The sequence below is a fragment of the Marmota monax genome, unplaced genomic scaffold (assembly GCF_021218885.2).
Source record: "Marmota monax isolate L192 unplaced genomic scaffold, Marmota_monax_Labrador192_F-V1.1 WCK01_AAM20220418_F8-fsc00181, whole genome shotgun sequence".
NCBI lineage: Eukaryota > Metazoa > Chordata > Mammalia > Rodentia > Sciuridae > Marmota > Marmota monax.
In genome coordinates, this window is record NW_026694276.1 from 1,080,093 (window position 1) to 1,105,269 (window position 25,177).

Sequence of the window (25,177 nt, forward strand, 5' to 3'; positions counted from 1 at the left end):
TAATGACCTCCGAGCCTCTGGGCTTCCACTGAGGTTAAACTGTTATCAAGAGCCACAAATTGTCCTCCAAATTATTTTAATTGTTTTATGGAAACCTCTGACAGTCACCTGGGCAAACAACTCCTGATAAGACCTGGCCACGGCTTGGCATCTGCTCTCCCTTCTTTCTCTTCCAGGGCACACAGGCAGAGACCCCACCATTCTCAATCTCTCCCACCTTCACCCCCATCGAGTGTCGTAAAGTCCTGCCAGGTGTTCAGCTCTGCCCTGTTCCCACCCCTCCTGCTCTGCTTCAGAACTTCTCTTCTGCTAGACACTCACTGCGGGCTCCCAACTCACTTCTCCCTCCCACATGTCGCCTTCAGAGGCATCTCCTGGAAATACCATGTCGCCCCACTCCCACTGCCTACTGAAGAGAGCCCAGGACTCTCTCCAAGACATTTGCCCCCCTGCAGGACTCCCCTGGGCTTTCACTTCCTACCAGCTCATTCTACTCCATCTGCATAAGCCCTCCCCCTCCTCTGCCTCCTGAAGCCTTCTGGGTCCAAGGCCTCAACTCTATGACACCTTCTGCAATTCTCTGAGTAAGCACTGACGTCTTTTTTTGCTGCCCTTCTCAGTACACTCCTCGTGAGACCGTTTTATGCTTTCACCATCTGGCTTTCTGAAATAACCAGTTGTTAATGTGCCTGATTCTTTTTTCAAACAGGAAGTTCCATGAAGGCAGGAGCCCAGGTGTGCCAACTTCATATCCACTCTTCACTACTCCCTGCCCAGCCAGCGCCTGGCATGCGCAGGTTATCCTACCAATTTTCTGGGGGCAGAATAGGGTACTTAACAGATGTTCTGGATCCCTGACTCCCCATCCTGAGAACAACCTGCTTCACGTGTTGATATCCTAACGGCAGCCTTCACCTTTGAAACCAAGAGGCATGGGTAAAAAGTAAACAGAGCTGACCAGAGAGACATTTAAACTGACTAGAAGTCTGCATTTTGACCCAGTCAGGGGGACTCTAATCAAGTGCAGCTCTCAACCCATGTGGGGAGGACCCCAGGACTTGGAAGCCAGCTTTTTGTTCCTTATTCCATTGTAAAATAAGGAACATCACTTATTTACCAACTGCATCTGGTTACCACATGGATGGAAGGAGGAGGAAAGAAAAGCTTTGGGGAAAATCAAATAAACAGGCTGGTAATTTTCTGACTCCATTTCACCGATTTGTCAGGTTTGTGTTTGGGTCTCCCGTTTCATATCACAATTGACAAGGCCAGATTCTGGTGTCTTTCTGTTATAGGTGTTCAATAAATACGATAAGAATGAATTAAATGAGTGCATGAGTACATGGACATATTTTGAATGCCCCCAATTTTCTACCGTCTGAGGTATTTTTCCAGCTTCCAATCTTTCCCATATTTTGATGTAATAGTCTGATCCCAAGAGCATGACCCAAATGACAGTTTAAAAACTAAGGTACTCCACAAAGCCTGGCCATCAATCAATGATTTTTTTTTCTTCTTTTTAAAAGGAGGCAGTATTGTACTCCACCTTTCCCCCTCTGTAGACAGGAACCATTCTCATAGCAAAAAAAAAAAAAAATCAGTTTTGGATAAGACAGTCTAGCATGGAGCGCGGGACTGGTAGGACCGTTTCCAACAACCAATCAGGTCAAGGAGCTGATGGGACCTTCCAAAGCCCCATTCTCACCTCCAGGTTGCATTTGTGGAATATGCTCTTTGCCCTGGATATTTTGTTTTCTTAGCTAAGAGAAAAAAAGAAGCAGGAAGAGGGGCAGATGGTCCAAAGGGGGAAGAACTGGCACTGGAAAGCGTGGGCATGGCCAGTGCAAACAAGATCTTTTGGTTCCTTTTTACCGTTTTGTGCCACAGGGAAAGCGTGCTCAGTAGGTAAGCAAGGGCAGCCCGGCACACCCCGCCCCCACAGGCTGCTCTTCTACTAGAATTCAGGTGCTGAGCAATCTACTGAAGGCAGAGTGGGATGTAGCAAGAAAAACGGTGACAACAGCAGCATACAGGCCACACTGCTGGAATGCCACCTCTGGGGCAGCCACTGGGCAGAGAGCCTGACTTCTAGGATCTCCTTTAATCTTGCCAGTAATGGTCACAGGTGAGGACCACTATCACTCCCAATTTGCAAATGAAAAAGTGGCTCTAACTGCCTCTATTTCATTGAACTCAAGAGCCTTGATTGTGACACTTGCTTGAGCTTACCAGAACTAATGGAAGGTTTTTCACTCAAGTAGGTCACCCCTGTCACAGACCAACTGCCATTTTGAAACAGCGATCGATTACAGTCATCTCCTGTTTTGTCTTGTTGTTTTCTTTCTTTGCAGTACTGGAGATTTTCCCTGGGTTACTGCCACTGAATTCCACCCCTAGCCCTTTTTATTTTTTATTTTGAGACAAGGTCTCACAAAGTTGCCCAGTCTGGCCTTGAACTTCCAATACTCCTGCCTCAATCTTCTGTGTAGCTGGAATTACAAGCCTGGATCACTGTACCAGACTCCCATATCCTGATTCTAAGACATGGTAATGTGCAAAAGTACGTATCTTGGAATCTGAACTTAGACAACTTGTCCATAGGCACAGGATCAAAACTACAGGCGTCTGGTTTGCCATTGACACAGTCTGACTCTAGAACGTGACCTCCAATCTCACAGCTGTCCTAGGAAGATCACAGGGTTTAGGGCCAGGAAAACCTAAATTTGAGTCCTGCTCTGTCATTTACCAGCTGGGAGTCTTTGGGAAGGTATACAACTTCTTTTGCTTTCAGCTTCTGGGCCTGAAAAGATGGGGGATGAAGGCTGCTATCTCATGAGTATAAAATGAGACAAACATAAAGGTTGTGCTCAACCGAGGCCAGACACTCCAGAGACCAGCACCAGCTGCCCCCTGAAGGTGAGAGCAAACCAGGAAGGAATAAAGGCACATTGCCACCTCACCTTGTCCCACAATGCCCTGGAACCCATGTGGAGCACACTCCCTGGAGCTGGTGGGAACACAGGTGCTCAGTACTCCAAGTAACTTCCCATTTCTTGGACTGGAAGCAGAAAGAAGCCCAGACTCCTATCAATGACAGGCACTGCTGAAATATGGATTTTTACACATTCTTCTCTCTCCTCCTTCTTTTCTTTTACTTCAACGAATATTTACTGCATATTATGTTCCAGGACCTGTTCTAGAACAGCAGAGAACAGAGTGAACTCTGTTTCTGCCCTGGGCGATTTATATTCTAGTGCAGAGGGACAAATAAAAATCGAATACATAATTTATAATGTGTTTATAGACATCTGTCTGTAGTGCATACAAATGCATCGAATATATAACAGGATGATGGGATGGAGTAGGGCAGGGGTGCTATGAGACATGGTGGGGTGAGGTAAAGGAAGCACACTTTGATCAGGTGACATGATGGAAGAGAGTAAGAGAATGAGCCATGTGGACAACCCAGGACAGCAATCAGGGTGGAGGCAACAAACAGTGCAGAGGCCTGCGCATGCTTGGTGAGTGCAAGGCCTAGAAAGAAGGGCCACATGCCTAGAGCACCCTGAGCCAGGGAAGACAGGAGGCACTGAGACAGGAAGACAGCAGGTGTCCCCAGCAGGCAGGACTCAGGCCGTGGAAAGCAGTTCGGGTTTCCTTTGGGGACTAAAGGGAAGCTCATGGAGATTTTCAGCAGACATGTTATGTGCTCCAAATAACATATTGTATTTTTTAGTGTTTAAGGCCCAACTCTTTTAAAAGGGATTGCTGGCTGCGTGTAGGACAAAAGTGAGGAAACTGAGGACAGGTCAGAGACAGTGGTCGCCTGGGTCAGGCTGCTAGGTGAGGTTTAGGTTTTAAAGAGAAAGGAAAACCCAGCCCTAGGGGTCAAAGGGCATATCCAGTCCCTGGCAGGGAGGGAGACCCATGAGAGTACACTGATTTGAAAAAAAGAAAAAATGTAAAATTAGATGTGAAAAATGAAGTTCAGGAGCAATGAGTGTGGGCCTCACTCCCTTCTTTCCTGATCCATGGGGTCCACCATTATAGGCCACGTGGGGGGCTCAAGGGGGTACCAAATGGGTCCTCATAGCATCTGCCCAGTCCTCTGATCTGCATTTTCTTAAAGTCTCTTCTTTCTTTTGTCCAAGAGAGAGACAGAAGGAACAAGGGTGTCCAATTACCCGAGATACCCAACAGCCAACTGAAGAGCACTTGAAGGAATAGTGATCAGAAACCCTTAATTACAGTCCCCACATGATGTCTCCTTCCTGAGAATGAGAGGGTTTGTGTCTCTTTCCTCACCAGCCTTCAGTGCAGCTTTGTGGAATGCTGGGCAGGAAAGCAGTCCTGTTGGGAACAATCACAATGAAGAACTACTATGCTTACAGACCTTATTTAGCCTCTCAACAACTGGAGACAGTACGGAATTCTTGTATTAGGAATGAAAAAGCTTAGGCTAATAGAAACTATTAATGCACAGGATGACCCAGCCATGAGTGGAAAAGTGAGGATTCAAACTGTGACCTACCACACTGTAGCCCATATTCTTTCTGATATACGAGTGCTTTCCAATCTTTTGCATGTTATGATACACAAAGAAAATAATGATGTGGCAAGCAGGGGTCAATGTGCCATACTTAGGAGGCTCCACCACCCTAGGCCAACCCAGGCTACCCCAAGAGATGCAGGCATTGTGATTTCTGGGCCACATGCTTCCCCTTTACGGAACTGGTTGGGAATGTCTGTGATGTAGCTTGCTACCTTGCAGAATGATACACCCAAATCTCTCTCAACAAGTCAACAGTAGAACAAGCCCATCTACCACCATTTATTCCTGAAGTCAGAAGTTTCCTCACTTAGTGAGGCCCTTTTCCAAAACTAAGAAAATAATTCTCTCTGAATTAGTCAAATAGAGTCCCTAAATTACTAGCTAATGGCCCCAGTGGTGTGGCAGGACCGTGGACAGCGCCTGCTGGACACTCTGGGAATCAGTCCAGGTTGCTCAAGACAGGAACATCTGCTCTCTTTCCCTTAGATCTTGGGAAGAGAAGGTCCATGTTCTCATTGAATACTCACCTGGTGGCACCTGCTGGAATACCCCACCAGGTGATGTTCTCATCCTTCTTAAAAGGTAGCTTTGGTAAACAGTGCTCCTGCTCTGTGCATAGCTCAAACCCTTAAAACCATAAGGGTTCAGGAGTCTTAAAAATAAAGAGAAAATGTAACTGGTAGGATTTTGGGGGTGTGGACCAATGAACTTTATTTGCAAACAAAAGAATAAGTGGTTAAATTCATGGTGCACAGAACCCAGGAGAACTTCTAATTAAATCAGTAATTAGAAATGATGGAGTAGAGTAAGAGGTAATTCATTACCTTTAGATGAGCTGCTGGGTGGTCTCTAGATGGCAGCATGGTGGCTCTGTGGGACAAGTGCAGCTGAGGAGGTGACCCCAGGGCCTGAGAGATGAGCATTTGCTCCTCTGGCCCTAGGTGGGCCTTTCTTCCACTCCACAAAAGCCATAGGACAAAAAACTAGTTGGGGACTCTGGTGACCTAAGACTCACCTAATCCAGAATTATTTTCTAACAAAACATTCCTGGTTCTGAACGTGAGAATAATTCAGTACAATAATTCACATTGCATCTAAGTGTGTTTTCTTTGTTTATGTTTTTTTTTTTTTTTTTAAATCAGTGGGGGTTCAACTACTGAGCCACATTCCCAGCTCTTTATTTTCCATTTTGAAACAGGGTCTCGATAAGTTGCTTAGGGCCTTGCTAAGTTGCTGAAGCTGGCCTTGAACTCACGATCCTCCTGCCTCAGCCTCCCTGAGCCGCTGGGATTACAGGCATGTGCCATCATGCCTGGCTGAGCTTATGTTTTCACAAATGAGTTTTCTGTACATAGTGAATATCTAATTATATATTTTGAAGTAGCTAGATATACCCACAGGTGAACATTTTAATTTTTAAAAAGTTGCTCATGGGAAGAAGAAGAAGAAAAAAAGAATTATCAAAGGATCACACCTCCACAAAATGGCTGCCTCTGAAGCAAGGGCTTCTGGGAAGTCCTCTTTGTCCACTGGGGGGTGGGGGAGCACTAATGCTTACATTCCAGTTATCCACCCTCCCTTACAGGAACTTCTCCACAGAGATCTCCAGTGGCTTGGAGATGGCAGACGGGCTAGGACAGGCTGGGCCTGCGCCTCCAGAGATGGCGATTTCTCAGAGAGAGAAGAGACAGACAGGCAGGAAGAATCAGATTCCAGGTTTCCCAGAACAGCCAAGAACACAAGTGGCAGAGGCCTAGGGGTAAAGAGAGTGGGGTCTCCATGGGACAAGGCCAGGAAGCAAGGAGCATCCCTCTCGGCAGCCCTTACCAACAGCTGCTGTCAATCACCCTGGAGTCCTAGCAGTTTTGCTGTGGGCCTGGGGCCTCATCCGACACTGCTGAGAATCCCTGGCACACTGTCTGGCACAGAAACCTGACCCACGGAGCTCCCGTCAGCCACTGGCGTCCTTGATTCTGCAGATGCAGGAAATTCTCAGGGCAGCATTCAACCAGCTCTGACTCTTCTCCCCCTGCTCCAGGAACCAACCCCTGACTCGGACATGAAGTCCAAGGAATGAAGTCAGAAAGAGAAAGACAGAGACAGGACAGAAAGTGCCAAGATGGAGCTGGGGATTTCTTTGTGGATTCCAGACCACCTGGAACCAAACATCATATTCCTCAATCCTTGGAAATTTGGATTTGTTCTTTTTTTTTTTTTTACCAGTTTCCCATTGTAGAGGCTGTTTGCCTCTTTTCAGGACACTAGCATGAAGAACAGAACCCACAGGTTCAGACAGCCTCATTTGGTTGGGTAAATGCTTCGACTGTCAGCAAACACTTATAAAGCGCTTATTAAGAAAACATCACACAGTCGTTAAGAGCATTAAGTTTAAAAATCTAACAGATCTGAATACCAGTTTCAGGTTGCTGCTCACTACCTGTGCAACCTTGAGCAAATTACTTAACTTCTCTGAACCTCACATTCCACATCTATAAACTGCAGATAGCAATATCAGTCTCCTGGGATTGTAGTGAAGATTAAACAAGAAACAAGATAGTCTGTGAATAAAGCACTTAGCCCAGCACAGAAGCCTCAATAAAAACAAAAAAAAAAAAAAAAAAAATGGGATATTATCGCTACACAAGTTGTGAGAATCCAGAGCTGCACTCACCCCTATTAAAAGTATACAAAGGGGGCATTTTGCCACAGAACACCGTCCTGGGCAGCAAGCACTCTAGCAATCTGGGACTGGAACTCTGGTAACCTGGGACATCATTTGAAGGAAGCTGGCCTAGGGTCTAAGATGTCAGGGATTTTTCCTATCCTGGTGCTCCAGATGTTTGGCTGTGAATATTTCCTGCAGGCCAGCCTGGGAGCAAGTGATAACTCAGACTTTGTCTAGGGAAAAAAAAATCTCTAATCCACCTTCCCTTTAAACTCTTCTGCTGCTTATCTTAGCAGTTTTAAAGGGATTAATGATGAATCGTCCTGCTGCAGCAAAGCTGGACAGGAAGAATATAAGGAGAGAGAGGATGCCCAGGCAGAAAGACGCCGCAGCTCCAGAATCTTCTCATCTCTGTCTTCATCGGCCTTGGAATATGCTCCCAGGTTCAATGAGGAGGGCATTGGCTCCAGGGTGCATGGTGAATGCAACACACACACACACACACACACACACACACACACTTCCAGTCTCAGACTGGAGTCCCCTGGGTCAGCATGGCCTCGTTCTTGCTGTACTGAGTAAGGGTCCTCTAACAACCTTCAGTTTTGAGGTGCACACACCTTAGCTCAGCCCCAAGTCTACACGCATTACAGAGGGAAGAAGCAAGGGGCCCAGGGTCCTTCAGGAAAGTAGGAGACCCAGTCTTCCCTCTCCTTTCCAGGAAAGGCCAGCCTCGCCTCTCCTTAACACTTCTCTTGCACCTGCCAACTCTTTTATGGATAGGGCAAGTTGGAAGAGGGATGGCAAGACTTGCTCAAGAAGGTGGGGCCCCTGAAGTCCACCCAGCAAGTGCCACAGCTTGGGACCAGGCCACAGTCTTGAGCAATCCCAAGGAGGCAAAGTGTGTCCTGGAGTCTCACCTTGGAGCAATTGCATGTGGTCATAGGCACCCAGAAGATTCAATACAGCTGTACTTCCACACTCCAACACTTACTCAGCCTTCCATATACCCCTATTTTGCACTCAAGGGCAGAGATAGAAAGAGTCTCCTATGATTAAGATCCATAAGGTAAGGAGCGGAGAACTAACATCTAACAGCATCCACTATCTGTCCAGCACGGGGCTCAAAATAAGCCTGCAGAAAAGGTATCATAGTGGGCTGGGGATATAGCTCAGTTGGTAGAGTGCCTGCCTTGCATGCACAAAGCCCTGGGTTCAATTCCCAGCACCACCAAAGAAAAAGAAAAGCTACCATAGGCACCCCGCTTTACAAGTGAGGAAATAGAGGCTTCGGAAGTAAAGTGACTTGCCCAAGGTCACTCTGCTAGCACATGGCAGAGCACTGGGCCCAGCTGTGACCACCACAACAAGGCCTCCCCCTAGATTTCCCCTCAAAATCACTTCCCCACCTGGTCCTGTTCACCCTCTCCCATGGGTGGGAGTTCTGGGGTTCTTGCCTAGCAGCCAGGCAGCCTGAGCTCTACTCAATTGAGGACTTGCCTATCTTTAGCCAGTGGCTCCAAAACACTTGGGGCTCAGGCCATTCCTGCTCATGAGTCCTGTTAAAGAACTTCATTGAACTCACAGCAGCTGACACACGACTCTGTATGACTCAGACCAAACAAACTCCCTCCAATCAGAGCTGGTAGGCACGATTTGCCTCCTGCATTGAGTCACCTCCAGGCTGAGCTGCAGGGATTTGCTGAAACTCAACCACCTACTTAGCCACAGCTGTTCCATGAGAGAAAAAGCCCGGCAGAGGAGATAGAGCCTCTGATGGCCCCATGGATGGGCCATGGCCAAGGACAACCAGGTGTGACCGCAAAGCCCTTCCAGCCCAGGAGATAGACCCACCATACGCTGCCATGAGATAATGTAAGCTCAGTGTGAGGCATAAGAGGCCCCACTGTTCATCTCCTTTTTCTCCAGACAGTGATCGGCACACCCAGCAAAGCCTAACAGACACTAAAGTCTTGATTGAATTTTTTTTTTTTTTTTGAGCCACTACAAGATTTTCTCAGTTCCTGGAAGTTCCTGTTAAGAAGGGCAGTGCCTTGAAAAGAATCTTCCAACTCTACCCCATTCCTGCATCTCCCCAACTCAACCCCACCTGCCTCTTGATCACAGCTGAACTGCCCCAAATGTAGCTTTGATTAGAAATTTCCTAAAACAAAAGGCCTATTAATATATTTTTCAAAAATAAGAAAGATGAATAGGAGCAAATTCAAAAAGAAGTACACACTTGTCAGCGACAGGGTGAGTGGCTTCAGGACTTCTGAACTTGGAGCCCTGACAAGGTTGTTTGGGCTTTAAAAGGAAACATCCGGCTTCCTTCCAAGGCGGCCTCGCCCCTGGGGGAGCGGCCCTCCCCGGACTATCGCAAACATCCTGTGAGCACCGCGCACAGGTATAAATATGACAGAGCCATTCTCCGAGTAAGGCGCCCCCTCCAGATCAGCCGGCACCCGGTGTATGTCCCCTATTTCTGCCTTTCTGCTCCAAGATGCGCTTTGCTAGAGGGAGGAAGGGCTCCGCTCTAGTTCCGAATGGTGAGGACCTGCCCGAGGACTGGGAATTAAATATTCACATCGGGCGTGAGCGCTCTGCTTCTCTTGCCAATGTTACTGTCAAGGTCACGGGCCCGAGGCCCAGTGGCTGGGGCCGGGGTCCCCAGGAGTGCAGGAGCCTTCCGGCGGAATTGCGCCCTGGGCGCGCAGCTCTAGGCGGCGGGACCCGCCAGGCTGGCCTCCTCCCTGGTCCTCAGCGGGCGCTTGCCTCTGCAGCTCTGCCAAATTACCTCCGGAGTTCTGGGGCCCTTCTGAGCCCCAGAAGCTGAAGCCCAATGTCCAACCCCTACGTGCGCTGCTGGGCACCCTTGATGCGCCGGACTATCGGGGGCCGGGGGCTCCGTCGCCAGGCAACCACGGCTGAAGCAGCGGGAGGAGCCCGGCGCCAGCACAGGGTCTGGCGGACACCGGGGTACAGCCGCCTCGCACCTCCGTCCGTAGGCCTTCCTGCCCGAGGCGGGGCCAGGAGAGGCAAAGTTGCGGCGCCTGGTCGGATGGAGCCAGGCGGGGCGCGGCCGGCGACTCACCTGTCCCGCGTGGGCCGTCGCACTGACTCGGCCCTGCACTCCGGCCGAGTAGCTGCGGTCCCTGACCGATCAAGGGTGCAAAGTCTCTCCCACGGGCCGCCCAAGTCTGATGGCGACAGGCCGGGTCCGGGGCTGGAGGGGCCCCAGGGCGGCGCGCCGGCGCACGCGACTCCGCTAGCTCCTGGCTCCCTCCTTCGCAGCCAGTACCGATCCCTCTCCCGCCCTCCGCGCGCTCGGGGATGTGAGGAGCGGCCTGGGGACCCGGGTCCCCCGGCGGAGGGGGCGCGAGGGGCTGCGAAGGCCGGGATTGAGTGCCGCCCTCCCCGCGCCCTGGCCGCGCCGGCTCTGCGGAGCGGAACGGAGCTGGGCGGAGCGCAGCGTGCACTGTTCCCTCGCTTTCCGAAAGGCCACCCTGGCGGCGGGGCGCCGTGACGCAGGCTTGACTCACGCGCGGGCCCGCGTCAATGCGAGGCTCTCGGGCCGCGAGCGAGGCTCTGATGGCCGACGCAGGCGGAGCGGGTAGGCGGAGAGCGGGAAAGGGGGTTGCGGAGCCGCAGCCTCGTGAAGCCCCTGGTTGGGGGACCCAGACCCTGGTGCTCTCACCAGGGCTTCAAAATGATCCAAGTCCTCCAGAACCCCGGGCCTCACTTTCTTTTCAGACTCGCCTTTTTGGATCTTCCTTCATAAACTCAATCCCACCCAAAGTGATTGTTGCTTCTTAGATGGTACGTGTTCCCTTCGCTTAGAATGCCTTTTCCCCTCCAATGACCTTCCGTGAAACCACCGTGCAAGGCCGTTCCTTGCACTCTTTCAACACAACGCTCATCTGTTGAGCTCCTACTGTATAGCAGGGACTACAGAAACTGAGGATCTAAGTAGAGGGAAAGGAAGCTCTACCCAGGTAGTAACCACACAAACCAGAAGAAGGGCTGAAGAGCCCTACCAGATGAGTAAATGTGGGGATGGGGAGGGAGACAGGGCAGGAGAAGGACATTCTGGCTGGGCTCTGAGCAGGCGTTGGAAGATGCTACCTTCAAATGATGTATAGTCAGAATAGAGAAAGGTCAGCTCTTGTGGAGGGAACAGCACACCAAGGGTATAAATGCAAAAGCAGAGAAGATGTGCTGAGGGGCGGGGTTGCCTGAGCTGGAGCAGGACTGGGGTGATTAGAGGTGAAGTTAGGGAGACAGGAGACATCCTACCAGCACTAAAGCGTGGAATGAATTATCTCTGCTCTAAGGGACACTAAGAGGAACGGTGACATCAGAGGCAAGTGTTTGGGCAGGTTGAGAGGTGAAGTCTCAGTTGTTGTAGTGAAAGGCAATGAGGGCCATTGTCCAAACTTGGAAGGGTCTGAAATTCTACTCTTGCAATCTAACAAGTTAGCCTGCCACAGTTTTCAGGGATGCCGGCAAAAGACTTGAGACTCCAAGACCAGAGACAAAGGATTTTTTATTACTCATAGCACAGCTGTTAGCATGAGGCTCACATTCAAATCAGTTTCTCTTAATCTCCAAGTCCTATAGAAGAGATATGGGGCTAGATTTGGGTAATACTAAACACACTGAAGAATCTAGAACTTAGGAAATTCCAATCTTTTGTAATGGGTTGCAAGCAAACCCATCCATCATTTGCCCCAGACAGTATCTTTATTATATTGAAGAGCAAACAATTGCCCTCCACTAGAGGGAGACACTATCTCTATCTTCCAAAGTAGTTTGCTATGCAAACAATCTCTAAATCATAGTCTGGGACAAAAAACTATCAGTGCCTCTGCCCACAGACTTGTGGAAGTGTAGGATTCCTGTTGTGAATTATTTCCCAATAGACAATTATTCTTTCATTCAACAGAGTTTCACTGAGTGTTTTACTTAGCTGTTCTATGCCCAGAAGATACAGTAGAAAAGAGATCGTGATCCCTTCCCTTATGAGATTTACATTCTGGTGAACCCAGCCAGGGAAGCAGAGCAGGGTGGAGACACATGGCAGGAAGTAACAAATGATGCAGGAGATATGACAGAGGTGAACAAATACAGTGTGACAGCTCTGGTGGTGTGGGAGGCAAGAGGGAAGAAAGCATCAGAGATCAGTTCCTTCCAGGCAAGGGAATTTGAAGGTGGTGTGGCATTGGGAAAGGGGCAGGACTTTGGAGTATGACAGACCTGAGTTTTCATCCTGACTGCCATTCCCTAGAGATCTGGAGCAAGTTCTCTAAGGCTCAGCATCCACATCTGTATCTGAATAATACATATTCCATAAGGTTGTTATGATGATCAGAAAGATGATCATTTTAAAATATCTGGTATCACATCTGCTATAAAAATGCTTAATAAATGACTATCTTTAGTAATATTATTAGATAATTGTATTGCCATTAACCAAGACAGGGAATCTAGAAAGGGTAGCAGGTTGGGAAAAGGAAGTAGAAGACCATGGATTTGGGATACGCTGAGACAACATGTCTGTGGGATACCAAGGTGATAAGCAGAAGATTGCCTTTGCATCTCTGCCCTTGTGATCTCATCTGCCCTTGAACTCAATTTCTCTTGAACCTGCTTTCTCTATGCAAAGTTCTCTGGAGAAAAACACACTGGATCTGTCTCCTTCTGTCCTGTGGTCACCAAACTCGAGTGGGCTTCTCATACTTCCCAATGACCCCCCTGTGAACCTCTGGTCAACTTACTTCCCCACTCCAGCCTCCTCGACTTCCTCCCTTGCTCTTCCTCCAGCCCCTACTCTGTCAGGAACTGCCTCACCTCCATCAGAGCTCCCCGAGTTTGTTAGACAATGAAGCCTTCCCCTACCTGCATCAGTGCTAACACCTGCTCTCTCCTCCTTCCTCCTGATAAAGGAAGATTCCTTTCCACTGGATCCTTCTCAGGAGATTTTCAGCATGTTCAACTATCTTCCTTTAAATATTATTAGGCTCTCATCCCCCACCTTCTCATTTTTTTCTACATCCTCTCCTCCATCTCCACACCCTCCCCTCATTCCTTACCCCACTCTTCTGCCAGGATGGCACTCACTAAGGTCACTGATGACCTCCTCTGTGTCACTGAATCCATCGGGCATTTTCCAGTCCTCATCTTACTGATGGCTCATGATATTTGTCTCAGGCATCCTCTCCTTCCAACACTCTCTCCCGGTCCCTTTCTAGCAGCCTCTTTGCCTTCCAGTTTTCCTCCTGCCTTTCAGCTACTCCTCACAGTCCTCTTGATGATCCTTACAGACTGGACTTCTCCCAGCCCTGTCCCTTTCTCATGCTGTATTCTTCTAAGCCAACTCCTGTAGGGGTGACTCCCACATTTGTATCTCTACTTCCAGTCTTCTGAGCTCCATATACTCAACCTCCTGCTCCACCTTTCCACTTGGCTATCAGAATTACCTCCAACCCGCATTTGAAAAATCAGCTCCACATTCAGAGATCTGTCCCGCAAGATGGTCAACATTTTGCTTCTTATTCCCCTTCCAGTGCTCCCTTGCTCTGTGAATCAGTGAACCAGCCAGAAATGTCATAGTCATTGTCTGGAGACCCCCTCCCTCTTCCTCACCCCTTCCTGAAATCTAGTACCAAATCATGTAGGTTTGACCTACTAACCTCCAGATCCCAGCTACTTCTAGTTAATTCTGCTGCCACAACCCTAGTCCAAACTCTTTATCTTCACTCTAGGATCTCAATCACCTTCTAACTCCAGTTCCAGTCTCAACTCCTTTTCTCCACACAGCAGCAGGACTGCCCTCTCAGAAGAAATGTGGTCATTGCACCTTGCTCAAGCTTGCAGAGTCTGACCCACATCTTTAACATGTGCCTCACGGCCCTTGCTTTTGTCTTCAGCCACATTTGTCACTCTTTTCCCCCATGACTTTCCTGCAGCCCACTGACTCCATCAACCTTCTCTCAGTTTTTCCCACTCTCCCACGCCTTCCTGGCTCAGGCTTCAGCCCATATGTCCTCCCTGCCAGGAATCTGTTAAGTCCCCTCCTCTTCCCTCTCTTCATGTCCACTCACCTAACAGGGTTCGCCTGGAACCCTAATCCTCTGTGCCTCTCCTGACTGTGGAGGAGGAGTAGGGCAGGTGGACGTTTATTCCCCTTTGTATCCCTTGTCACAGTATAATTACATGCTTAATAGTGTGACTGGCTGCTTAGTGATGGTTCCATTGGTTGAAATGGAAGACCCACAAGGGCAGAGACCATGTCTTTCTTAAACACATGGTGGACCCTCATAAATACTGTTTAGTCAGCCTTTTCACCGCTGTGACTAAAGGATCTGACCAGAACAACTTTAAAAGTCCATTTGAGGGCTCACCCTTTTAGAGGTCTTAGTCCATAGAAGGCCAGCTCCATTCCTCAGGGCTTGAAGTGAGGGTGAACATCATGGTGGGAGAGGGTGGCAGAGGGAAGCAGCTTACAGCCCAGTGATCAGGAAACACAGAGTTCTCCACTTGCCAGATACAAATATATATCCCAAAGGCACACCCCAATTTCCACCTCCCTCAGTCACACTCTATCACTTCAGTTACCACTCAGTTAATCCCCATCAGGTGATTAATTCACTGATTGGGTTAAGACTCTCACAACCCAGTCATTTCTCCTCTGAACCTTCTTGCATTGTCTCACGTGTGAGCTTTTGGGGGACTCCTCATATCCAAACCATAACACTTACTGAAAGAATAGATAAAAGTTGGTTAGAAATATAGATATGAAGCCCAGGAAAGAGGGTTGGAGATGCACACTTGGAAGTCATAACCATAAAGAGAGTAGGGAAAGGTGAGACCATCCAGAGAGAGTGTGCAGAAAGCAGTCAGGGGGGCATTGATGGGAAGTGTCTACTTTAAGTGGCAGGAGGAGTGAGAAGGGTCAGGAAAGAAGACAGAGAGGAGTCAAGAAGGGAGAGGACAATGTACATCACAGAAGAGAGAAATTCAAGGAGGAAAAGCCAGTTTGTGGTGTCAAAATCTGCAGTGATATCCAAGAGGATGAGTCCTGGAAGGTGTTCCTGAAGGTGGCATTCACGAGGCAGTGGGCATGAAGCTGTACTGAAGGCCCTAAGATAACACGGAAACAGGAAATAAGGCTTCCTCCACAAAGTCCTTCTGAACACCAGCTCTTGATGACCATCTCTCCCCTGAGCATCTAGAAAACTGATTCTTCCTTTTATGGGGCATATAGAAATAGATTAAAATTATACAATATTATATGAGGCTTGTACTTATTAGCATCCCCATAGTACTCATAAGGAAACTAAGGCTTAGGGTGGTTAACTAATCTGTCCAAGTCATGCAGTGGGCTCCATCCTGGATTTAAAGTCTTTGCTCTCAGTCTTGACATTTAGAGCCTTATAATGTAGGGCCCCCTCATATGTCTAGTTTGTCTCTCGAGTTTGACTGATTATAGTGCAGGGGACATTTTCTGATTTATATCTGTGTGTCTTACACTCCCAGCACAGTGACTTGAGTTTATTAGGTGCCCAGTTGAAGCTTATGTATTGGGAAGCCGTGTCAATTATGGCAGGCCCAACACAATGACCTGATCCAGTCTTCTCTATACTGGTCCTGCTTGAAAGGAAAGACATGATCATTCTCTTCTCCTCTGAAGCTTTCCCCCTTTCACTAAATACACTAAAGTGATGCTTCTAATGTATTTCTCTCTCTACATAATAGAACCCACGAATACATAAGGAATAAAATCTAGAAGGAAGTGTTAGCCATGACTTTTCCTCAGGACAAAGGGAAACAAACCATCCGCAATTTGCCTAAGCTGTGTTTGTGTTTCTGAGTATCTTAAACATACTGATACTAAGAAACGACCTCTCCTTTGTTCTTAGTGGCACAATTATTAGTTTCCCCAGTGGAGATATTCCCAAACATGGCCTCAACATTCTTTGGCAATGTTTTTTTTTTCAAGTAGTGAAATCTAGATCCCTCCTTTTGAATCTGAAGAATCAAAGAAAAACAATATCATGCCTGTTTCTGGACACAGGCCATATCGTAGATTTCATTATCTCTGTCCCCAGGATCTTGTTCTAAGACCCCTAACTACCATTCTGTGAGGAAGCCCATGCAACCCATGGAGAGGCTTTTGTAGAGAAAAACTGAGGCCCCCAGTGCCCAGTTCATAGCCCTGACTGAGCCTCTGACCTCCAACCAGCCCCAACCTGCCAGCCAGGTGAGAGTCACCCTGCAGTCAGCGCTGCACAGGGCAGAGACACTGTCCAGCAGAGCCATCCCCAAATGCCTGACCTGTTGAAACCATGAGAGAGAGAAAAATGATGGTTGTTTTAAGCCATTTAATTTGAGGGTGATTTTCTCTGCAGCAATAAATTACCAGAAGATCCATGCAATTTTTTAAGGACGGAAGTAGCTAGATGGCCAGAGATTGCTCACCATCCCTCTCACATCTTTGAAAATTCCTTCACTTCTGACTTAGAGACAGAAAACTGGGCCTCTTCCCACAGCCATTATAGGGACCCCACCCTCCTAGATTAATGGTGTGTGATCAACAAAGAAGATGAGCAAACCTTTCCCAATTAGTGTTCATAGTCTCCGACATGGCAGATAATAAAGTCCCCATCCACCACTGTGACTGTGTAATAAATGTGCCTGTAGAATGAATGCCAGGCTTCGGTGGTGTCTTGAGAGATGGTCATCCTGTTGTGGCCTTGGAAGATAAAGCCAGTGTCCCTGTGGGTATGTGTCATATTAGCTGAAGGAAGAAGCAAATGCCAACGTAACTGGTCAATGGAAACCGGGGCATGAGCTCCGTGTTCTGTGGGACTAGCCCACATCCAGCACCTCTGTTTCCTTAATTCCCCATCCTGGCTGATAGCCACTCTTCCTAATAACCTGAGGTGTGCTTTTCCCTTGAGCCCCTCCTCTCACCAGTCATTTAGAGTCAGCAAAAGACATGAAAAGTGTTTGCCATCCTGGGATGGAGAACAAGCCGCCATGAGCTCTCAGCTCCCAGAGGCACAGGTGTGGGGAGCAGCATTGGGAGCGAGTGTGTGCTTAAGAGCTTGATCCCAGAGCTGGGCATGGGGGCACACATGCACCTGTAGTCCTAGCTACTCGGGAAGCAGAGGTGGGAGGATCTCTTGAGCCCGGGAGTTCAAGGCCAGCCTTGAACATAGCGGGAAACTGTCCCTAAATAAATAAATACAATCTTGGCCCCTGGAGTCAAGGTACCAGGGGTCATAGTCTTACCCCATTATTCTAAGGACATTATTTCCAAATGCCTTTGTTTGTGAAATGTCCCCTCATGGGGTGTTGAGCAATAAATGAGATTTTCCTATGTCGTACACATATAGCAGCGGCCAGCACACAGGGTCCTCAATGCACGTCAACTCTGCTGCTGTGATAATGAGGAAGATGAGCTAGGTAGGAACTCGCCTAGAAGCTTAGAAGGAGGATATTTCGGCAGGGGCTAAAGAGGTCCTGGGGTCCTGTGTAGATGAAACAGAACTTGGAGTAGGAAGGAAACAGGTTGTCCAGAAGGTCACCTGTCCAAACCTGAGAGGGGAAGGGGACTTCCCTCAGCAGAAGTAGAACAGAGTGGCAGCTGCCCCTCCTTGCCCGGATCATCTGCTCATGTTGGCACACAGTTGTCTGGGTTTTAACCCCAACTAAAAGTCATGTTTGGGGAAATCTACTCTCTGACAGACACTGTGTTAAGCCTTCAGAGGAGGGGTTTGTAGGAACAGTCAAAGACAAATTGGATGCTGTTAAGGAGTTAGACAGCTGTCAAGCTCAAAAGCAGCCCTCAAGATGAGAAGACAATCTGAACTTCTTCCAGAGAGAAGAGAAGGCAAACGCCTCCTCAGAGATGAAAAAGGGGACTTTGTGAGCACCTGGGAGTCTGTGCTCAGTACAGTTTTTGCTCTACTACTGCCTTGCTTAGAAGAAGGACGTAAAGCCAGGTGTGGTGGTACATTCCTATTATCCCAGCTACTCAGGAGGCTGAGGCAGGAGGATTGCAACTTTGAGGCCCTCCTCAACAAAATAGTGAGACTCTGTCTTAAAATAAAAAATAAAAAGAGGGCTGGGGATGTGGCTCAGAGGTTAAGTGCCCCTGGGTTCAACCCACAGTACAAAGAAGAAGGAGGAGGAGGAGAGAGATCTAGAATTGGTATTCTTTCTCTCTCGTTCTCCATGTATATTTCTCAGTTCCATTACTGTTGACATGAGAAATAAATACCTAGAGTTTTTATTTATTTCAAGCTAATAAATGAAGCAATGACGTGAAATGGCTATTAAAATTGTGTTAGTCCACTTTCCATCATTATAACAAATACCTGAGATGATCGATTTAAAGAGGCAAAATTTCACCAGGCATAGTGGCGCATGCCTGTAATCCCAGCAGCTCAGGAGACTGAGGCAGGAGGATCTCGAGTTCAAAGCCAGCCTCAGCAATGGAGAGGCACTAAGCAACTCAGTGAGACCCTGTCTCGAAATAAAATACAAAATAGGGCTGGGGATGTGGTTCAGTGATCAAGTGCTCCTAGTACAATTCCCAGTACCCCCCCCCACCACCCCCCCCAAAAAAAGAAAGAAAGAAAAAAAGAAAGACGACATTTTTTTGGCTCACAATTTTGGATAGGGTCTCACTGAGTTGCTTAGCACCTCGTCATTGCTCAGGCTGGCTTTGAATTCCTGATCCTCCTGCCTTAGCCTCCCAAGCCGCTGGGATTACAAGCATGCGCCACAGCACCCAGCCAATTTTGGAGGTTTCTGACATGAATTTCTATTCCTAGGTTCCACCTCATAGCAAGTTCTAGAAAGTCCTTCGTCCCTGACCTTGACTCTTCAGAGCATAAAGGGGAAGTTTCATTTCAGAGCCTGAGAAAATTCCTGAACCCCAGTGGTGAGCAGGTAGGTAGGGTAGGAGATAGAAATGGGGAAGAATTGAGGAAGGGGGGAGAGGACGCCACCAGGGATGAAAGGCCCTGTAGGACCAGAGGGGGGCCTCTAAATGATTTCCTGCCCCCATCCTCTCACCTCCCTCTATCCCATCGTGACTCACAGGAGCCTCTGAATGGCTTTGTTCCTCATCTCCCCTGGCAACAAGAGACCATTGTGCCCAGTGATGAAGGAGATGAATAGATGGCTCTTCACAGGACCAAGAGGTACTGCACAAATGCAGGTCAGGCCCCGTTGCCCAAACTTGAAAGGTAGCCCCAATTCCTTTGCCTGTTGGGACTTAGTGGCTGAGAATGTTGCTCCTGAGAAGCTGATTCCTGGAGCCAGGCAGGAGGGCCCCCAATTAAACACCCAGAATCAAAATCAGAGACAACCTTTGGAACAGTGATGCTGAGGACCCTTCACTGTATGAAGCATTCTCCTGCATTCCCTTCCCTAGATCACGCCACCACATACATAGTCAGGTGAGTGCGGGTTCCCAGCCAAGCACAACCTTGACAGGGCTGCCTCTGACAAATTGCTTAGTATCTCTGACCTTCAGACTCTTCATCTGGGAAACAGAAAAAAAAATATCTGCTCTCTAGCTTCACAGAGTTGTTGTAAGGATTATGTGAGATAAATTGTATAAACTCATGGCTAGAGTTGCTATTAGTGGCAACTCATGGAAAGTGCCAGGCTCTCATCCACATGATTTATGTTCCTTAACTCATTGAATAATTAAATAGTTATTATCCTGGGAGTTTTAAAATATAATGCATTCACTCTCCGTAAAGGCTAAAAGATCCACTTGAAAAATATTTCACAGCTGTGGTTCTTATGGAAAAAAGAAACAAGCAAAAATTATCCAAGGACATTATAAAAGGGGAGAATAATGGATGTAATGTGAGGAATTAGCCCTCCAGGTGGAAAAGCATATTCTAAAACTACAAGTTGAAAGTGAGTGTGGGCTTGGTCATGAGGAAGCCATCAGACTTGAGCACCAAGTTCAGAAATAAACTCATATCCTGGGTTTAGTCCCCAGCACCACAATCAATCAATAAGAAAGAAAGAAATTCATATAAAAAAAAGCAGTCACTGAGCCAGGCGCAGTAATCACACCTGTAATCCCAGCAGCTATGGAGGCTGAAGCAGGAGGATCACAAGTTCAAAGACAGCCTCAGCCCTTTAGCAAGACCCTGTCTCAAAATAAAATATAAAAAAGGGCTGCAGATGTGGCTCAGTGGTTAAGCGACCTGGGTTAAATCCCCTGATACAATAAATAAATAAATAAATAAATAAATAAATTATCAAAACACAACAACAAAAAAACCCAGGCATTTAAAATATGTTAAAAGTTATTTAAAATGAGTAAAGATGAATCTTCAGTAAATAATTTTGGTTTGGTCTATCCGAAAGACAAAAGAGTAGACTTGAATTCTTATCTTACTCCTTATACCAATTTGAATGGTAGATATATCAAGATTGATAAATGTAAAAATTTAAGCCATGGGAGCACAGCAAAAGCAGAACTCAGAGAGATATTTATAGCCTTAAATAGATCTATTGGAAAAGAAGGAAGGTTCAAAATCAATGACCCAAGCAACCACTTCAAATCTTAGGGAAAGAACTATAAAATGGACCCAAACTAAACAGAAGGCAGGAGATGATAAACACAATTATAGAAATTAAAAACATAAAAAAGCAAACACAGGGCAGAGGAGGCTATCAAAGTTGGAAGTCTGTCCTTTGAAATGTCCGATTCTTTTTAACAAAACCATAAGACCTGCAATGGAAAACGTGGGGAAGTTGTCATGACGCTGGGGCATTGGGTAGGAAAGCCTCCCCGAGCAGTGGGATCACTGGCAATCCCTTTGCCTCTGCCTTCTTTATTGTTCTTGAAATCACTTATCACCATCTGGCATTCAGCTCACTTTCCTCACAGACAAAAACAAACTCCATGCAAACTGTATCCCTAGAACCAGAGCAGTCCCAACACAAACTGGGTGCTCAGAAATATCCTCTGAGTGATCGTTCAAGAAGGGGGGGGGGAGCTGATTTTAACATACGAATAGTCCCTAACATTAGTTTTAGAAAATAAAAAAGAATGTGATTAGAAAGCTTATTGAAAATAAAATATTAGTAGCTCTTATATAGGTAAAAATGTTCAATTCCATTTATAATAGGGGAAATGCCAACTAAAAAATAATGACATATATCTGTGTGTGTGTTTGTGTGTGTGTATATGTGTGTGTATGTATATGTATGTGTGTGTGTGTGTGTGTGTGTTTTACTAGGGATTTAACCTAGGGGTACTTTACCACTGAGCGACATCATCAGCCCTTTTTTAAAATTTCATTTTGAGACAGGGTCTCGCTAAGTTGCTTAAAGTTTTGCCAAGTTGCTGAGGTTGGCCTTGATCTTATGATCCTCCTGAGTCAGCCTCCAAGTCTGGGATTACAGGTGTGTGCCATCAAGCCTGGCATAAGATACCATACGTACATTTATGTTGGCAAGTAATTAAAGCAAATAATTTTTTAAAAAGATGGTATCATACATTTTGCAAACTGGAGAAGAGTTAATTGTGCAATCTCTATATAACTTGATTAAGCCATATTTATAAAAATTACAAAGCCTAGTGACCATTAAGCCATACCTATCAAGATTATGAAACCATGTACTCATTTTGCATGTGTTTGTTTAAAGGCATTCATTTAAAGATACTCCTTGAGCAAAGTTTGTAACAGAAAAAAAATGGAAGCAATTTAGATACCTATCAACAAGAAACTGTTTGAATAATTTATAGCACCTCCGTGCAATGAAATTCTTTGCAGCCATTAAAATGAACAAGGCTGTTCTATATGTTCTGATCTGGAAATGTCTCCAAGATGTACTGTTAAATGAAAAAAGATGCAGAATCGTGTGCAGAGGGTATGACCATTTGTGTATGCTTGAAGAGGCACAGATATTTCTGGAATGATACATAAGAAATTGATAATAGTGCCTGCTTCCAGGGCGAGGCATTACATAGCTAAACACAGGCATAAGAGAAGTATCTACTTTTCATCTACCTTTTGAGTTGCATGCTGTACTTCTGAACCATAAACATATTCCATACATCAATATCTGCTTCTGTAGGCACATGAGATCTCTAGAAAGTGAATCCCTAAAACTGGCCATGATAACTTCCTCTGCAGACAGAGGCTAGCGTCTGGAGGACCCTAAGCAGGGAAACTTGGTTCTGAATGGACTTCTATCTTGTTTGAATTTTTCTTTGTGTATGTTACCTGTTTATTAAAATCATAGAATGCATCTCCCCTTGCTCCTCTGAACTCTCTCGTCAGCCCCTTTTCCCCCTGTTCGGGGCAGTCTCTTCTCTGCCACTCTCAGAGAAGTGGCTGGGCACAGTGAGAAGAACAGGGACCTGGTCTGATTCTGAGCTTCCTGGTCCTCATATGTACAACGGGGTTAATGGTGGTGTCTGTGTCACAGGGTGTGGTGAGAATTAAATGAGGTTAGACTTAAAGTGGGGTGTTCGGTAAACAACAGTTATGGTTACGTTCTGGAACCTGGTTATAACATCCATGAGGTTCAGAGGGGAGGGAACCCTTCCAACACTTGAGCTCAGATATGCACTCCCTTCAGCAGCTACCTCCAAACTTTCAAGAAAGAGAGAAGCAGCAAATTAGTACCTTCTAATATTTACAGTAAGCAGCTCCTGTTGGTACCCAGGGAGGAGGATGAAGGCAGGTGTCCCAAATACCCATGTGCCCAGCACCCTGTGGTCCCAAACTCCAGCCTGGGAGGAAGTGTCAGTCAATGTAAACAGAATGGGGGTGGCTGCTCTAGTAGGACCATAATCAGCCATTGGAGGGAGTGGGGTGCGGGAATGTGCTGATAAGAAGGGGAGGGGACTGTTTGTGCCACCAGACACAGGGAGGGAGAATCAGACATAAGACCTGCCTGGCCTCAGGAACAGCATGGAGGTTTTAGTCCCAGAGTCAAATATAGACCCATTTCCATAAAAGCACCAGCCGCTGCTTCTATAAATACCTCAGCCAGTTTTCCGGGGTTCTCATGTGACTTTGATGCCTACCTCGTCTGCGGGGATCTGTTGCCATGGTGACAGGGCCCCGTGACCGGCCACTCTTCATTCATGGCAGGTTGCAGCGTCCTAGATTGAGGGTGGAGTGGGTAAGGGGGGTAGTGGGAGGGCCAAGGAGAGGAAGAATGGGAATGAACAATAAATAAGGATAAAGCTTCCAGGCCTGGGGGGAGACTGCAGAGCTTGAGCTTCACTGCAAGGATGCTTTGACAGAATTATTGATCTCCCCCTGCCTCCACCCGGGGAGGAACAGTTTTATTCAAAAAGCAGAAGACATCCTTGCCTAAGCCTCTGAGAATCAACGGTTCAGAGCTGAAAACACCCCAGTGATCCTCTAGACCACTCCCTGTGTTTGTACGGTGAATAATAACACCCAGAAAGGTGGAGTGACTAGTTCAAGGTCACACAGCAAGTCAGTTGCAAAACTAGGGCAAGTACCAGGCTGCCTGTGGCTGGCCAATTCCTCTCCGTCTAAGTAGGGTCAGCTCTGGGCTGGGGTCTACAGTGGGCCACAGAGATCTAAGTGTGAATCTGATGAGGTTGTTGCACCCTCCTCAAGCCACAGGTCTTCCAAGGGAGGTGAGAACAGAGCTCATTTAGTCTGTGCCAAGGTCACCCTGGCCCCTTGCTAATAAATGAGGGAGAAAATGGGTAATAAATCACGAGAGGTCCTGCACTGGTAAGCATAGCCAGATATGTCCTCCCTCATCTCTGGAGATTTCTTTTTTTTTATCAGAATGTTCCAGATCTTCCCCCATCCTGCTGAATCCCCAAGTACCACCAAGTCCTACACCCTTCCTTCCTTGATTGGAGTTGAGATGATGAGGCTGGGGTGAGCGATTCCCACCCTGGCAGAGACGCCTGCTCCAGCATAGGTAGATAAGCAATTAGAAGTGCCTCATTGACCCACAGGCGATGCTCTGGAAGCAGGGTGGGCCCCACAAGTCAGGGGAGGCTCCTGGGAGGAGGTGGAGAGGAGGATGTAGCCTTGAAGGAGGATGGAGGGGAACGTTCTTTGGGGTGCTGGGTGGTGGGGCAGGACCTGGTTGGCTGGGGTAAGGAAATGGGTCTGATTGAGGTGGCCTAGTCTTGGGTTGGGACAGCTGCTGGTCATCCAACTGAGTCACATGGCTCAATCACGTGGGTTCATGCAGAAGGTTCCAAAGGAAATAGATTTGGAGAAAACCAAGAAATGCTTGCACAGAAACGTTCTTGAAAAGGAACCGAGAACACACGCAGACACCATCGTGGGACTGGCAGACCATCCACAGGAATGGTGGGCTCTGCCACCACATGGTCTTGGGACAGATGCTTGGGTATTTTGCATGGTGGCATGGCTGGAGCGTGGCTTGGGAAGCTCAGCTGTATCTGAGTCCTGGCTGGGTCACTGACACCAGTGGCTTCCCAGAGCTTATTTAGTCTCTTTAAGACTCTTGCTTCTCTTGGAAAAGGGGATGAGCCGTTGTGACATGTGGTTACAAAGTGGTTACATTGTGGTTACAAAGTGGCGCATGGCAGAACTTAAAAGCCAGGGGCACAGAGGAAGGAAAGCATTTCCTAGGACTCCACCTGCCCCATTCCCTCCAGAACTCTCCTGAATCCACTCACCCACACCTTCCCATGGCCTGCCCCTCGCCCTAGAAGGTCCTCCCACTTGGCCCCTCTCATCCAAAGCCTTTCTGATCTTCAAAGCCACACTGAAATGTCACGCCTCCTTATCTGGAAGAGTGACATCTGACCTACAATGATGTTCCCCAGGCCAACTCTGCTGGCACTTGTTAGTGGCCATAGGACCACCCTTCAACATATACACACCCTGCATTTAGTGTCAACAACAAGAACTATCCCACGGGCACCACTTCCTGCACTA

The 25,177-nt window shown here is 47.4% G+C and overlaps 1 protein-coding gene across 1 annotated transcript in view; it reads right to left on the reverse strand.

Annotated features, from left to right (window-relative positions):
- Positions 1–10,685, reverse strand: part of Slc6a17 (solute carrier family 6 member 17) — a 47,771-nt gene extending 37,086 nt beyond the window's left edge. The window contains exon 1 of the mRNA XM_046467262.2: positions 10,312–10,685. The gene's annotated coding sequence lies outside the window, so the exon portion shown is untranslated. The remainder of the gene's footprint in view (positions 1–10,311) is intronic.
- Positions 10,686–25,177: the final 14,492 nt, after the last annotated feature.